This window comes from Tupaia chinensis, unplaced genomic scaffold, assembly GCF_000334495.1.
Source record: "Tupaia chinensis unplaced genomic scaffold, TupChi_1.0 Scaffold000279_1, whole genome shotgun sequence".
NCBI lineage: Eukaryota > Metazoa > Chordata > Mammalia > Scandentia > Tupaiidae > Tupaia > Tupaia belangeri.
The window spans coordinates 1,642,927-1,646,136 of NW_006159762.1; positions in this window are offsets into that span (position 1 = coordinate 1,642,927).

A 3,210-nucleotide genomic window follows, 5' to 3' on the forward strand; every position below is an offset into this window, starting at 1 on the left:
GTGTCATTTTTTTTTTTTTTTTTTCTTTTTTTTTTTTTTTTTTTTTTTTGAGAAAGCACTCTGCTATTTCTTTCTTGAAAACAAATTTGCTTGATTTTCATCTTCCTGGCTGGTGAAAAGATGTACCTTGGATAACATTACTGCTTGGTTTTCGTGATTCAATTTTTCTGGCTGGGCTATGTGATTTCTCGCTTGTAATTTGCTTGGTATAGTGTGTGAATCCCATGCCAAACTTGTTTTTAGTTGTTTCCTATTAGTTAGGTTTCTGGGTAGCATTTTAATTTCATCAATGGTGTTTTAGACCATGTCAAATAATAATAACAATACAACAACATGGTGATAAACCAGCACTTGATGAGCGCTTAGTCTGCATCTGGTACTGATCTGAAAGGGCTTTCTGGGGCCAGTAGATAGTGTATGTCGTTGGACTCCCCCGTGGCCTACCCAAGTTCAGACATATGTGCATACGTGCCCAAGATCCTGGGAGGAGAATGGAGGAGAAGGGATTGTGGTACGGCCATCCCCCCAAGGGGTGATGGCTCACCTTCCCTTTCATTGTCTCTCTCTGTGGGGAGCACATGTGCCCTAAGGCGAAAACCTCTAAAAATAAATAAATACAAGGGCTTTCTATTGTGGTTCCTGTCATCTGCATAGCAGCCTCATCTGTAGAATCCCCACCCTACAGAGAAGGAAACTGAAAGGTTAAGCAACTTGTCACAGACATAAGGTGGACAAAATTGAGAAACATCATTTTCAGTTTACAGATATACTAAGGGCCTTCAAAAGTTCACAGAGGAACAGCCCCCATAACATAGCCGTTATACACTGTGTGTAGAAAGCTGGGTTCTTCCATGGCCAACTATAGTTCGAATCCTGGCACTGGCAACTTGAAAAACATGCCAGGCATGGACATGCATCCCCCATATCCTGATGAGATGGAGAAATAAAAGGAAAATGGGGGTTGTTTTCTCTCTCTGACATACATCTGCACACATATGCACATGCACATGTGTACACACATGTATATGCCCACTACCAAAAAAAAGGTTCATGGATAATGCATATTAGAAAAACATTGTGTTTCAAAATATTTTGTACTGGGGCCAGCAGTTAGCATGATGGCTATGTCGCTGGACTCCCACGTAGCCGACTGAGGTTCGAGTCCCAGACCTGGTGGCTTAAACTCACGCCAGGCGCGTGTGCGTGCATGCCCAAGGTCCCGAGAGGATAATGGAGGAGAAGGGATTGCGGTGTGGCTATCCCCCCTGGGAGGTGATTTCTCGCTTTCTGTCTCTAATATCTCTCTCTGTCTGTCTGGCGAGCACACGCGCCCTGTAGCAAAAACCTCTCAAAAAAAACCATTTTGTACCAAAATCAACTTGTACTTTAATTCGATTTTTATGAAATGTTTGATGTACCTTTGTAAAAACTGAGCCACAGAGACCATCTAACTTATATTTGAGCACTTCCAGTGACCGGTAACTCAGTTTTTCCTACCAGTTCCTATCAGGTGGGGGTCAGTGTCAGTAGATCTAAAGGTCTAGACTTAGCAGTCTGGTGATACTCATTCCTGCCTCCAATAAACAATGATGTGGGCTTTGTGGGGTCACCAGGCATGGATGGAAATTAAGTAACCTGAATTTAGAAGCAAGTCATTTGTTTTACCCTGGACCTCAATTTCCCCATCTATAACATGAGGGGACAGACCAGGTCAGGAATTGCATATTTGTAGCCTGAGGGCCCGCTGAAGCCTACAGGCGTGTTTTGTTTAGGCTGCATGCTTGGGAGAGGGAGAGTTTTACATTTAAATTTAAATTCCTTTAATATAGCCAGTTTGACTCTTGACCACATGATTCCTTGTGTTGGGGGGGTGTTTTGTTGTTGATTTTTAATTCTGAGACAGAAGAGAGAGAGACTGAGATTTAGCACAAGGTCCTGATGCCACGATACATTCTCCGCTCAGCCAGCTCTCAATCACAGGCACATGTGCGCCCAGCATACTCAGGAGATCTCTGGTGAGAACTGGTAATGTGAACTGGTAATCCCCCCATGTGGGTCTGCCTCGCAGAGTATTGGTTTTTACCGCTGTGCCACCATTCGCCAAACCTCCCTTCATGGCCTAAATAAGTCTGATCCACTCATGTAAATTTTATTGTTTTTAAGTTTTTAATTTATATTTATTCCTGATAGAGAGCATGTGTACACACATGAGAGGGAGAGGAAGCATGCCCCTCAGTGGGGCCTGACCACTCCACAATCCTTTTTCCTCCAGTTCTCCATCCCATCAGGATCCAGGACCTGCACATGCAAGCTGGGTGTGACGCCAAAGGGGCTGGAATCACACCTTGGTTGGCCACATGAGACTGAACTTCCTCCGTGCAGCACCCACCTATTGAGTCGTAGAGCCAGCCCATGGTCTACTCATTTATATACTGTCTGGCCCCCATAGGTCACTGAGAGTGAATATTTGGGATTAAATGATCTCTAACACCCATGTCAGTTATGCTTTATCTCCATTTGAGCTAAGAGGATGCAGGATTCTAGGAGGGCAGGGTACGTGAGGAAACAAGAGTGTTTTATGGGTCTCTGCATGTCTTTAGTCTCCTGGAATTATGGGTCATTGGAAAAATCATGATGTGTTTTTCTATGCAGAACTGCGTCATGACTTGTATGGTGACCCAGTAAACACTTTGCTGGCCTTGCTATGAACTGTCCACTTCACCCTGCAAAGGAGGACTTGCTTTCCTATAGCCCCTCTGCACTGATTTATCCCATACCCAGCTCCGTGACAGACGTAATCAGAACTGGCATTATCTCTCAAGCAATATGACATTTCAAAACACCCAGGCATCAGGTGGGCCGAGATAATGTCAGGGAAACTCAATAGGGTTCCTCTCAGGCCCTAATGAGAAATACAAAGGAACAAATCATGGAGACTTTCTATAGAGCCTTTTGGTAAGTGCAGGAAGGGAGGGGGACAAAAAAAATCCTGTCAGTAATAAGGGCCTTTTTGAGAGGAACTGGTGTTATCTCTTTCCTCTCAAACCCAGATTGAGTTCGGTAGGTGAAAGAACTCCTCAGTCTTGGTGGATTTCTTCTTGTGAGCTTAGGGAAAACATTTCTAGCCGAAGATGGAATTAGATCAGCAAATGACAGTGGGCATGATACACCTCTGGTGGAGGAAACCATGAATGAATTTCATTCCTTTGT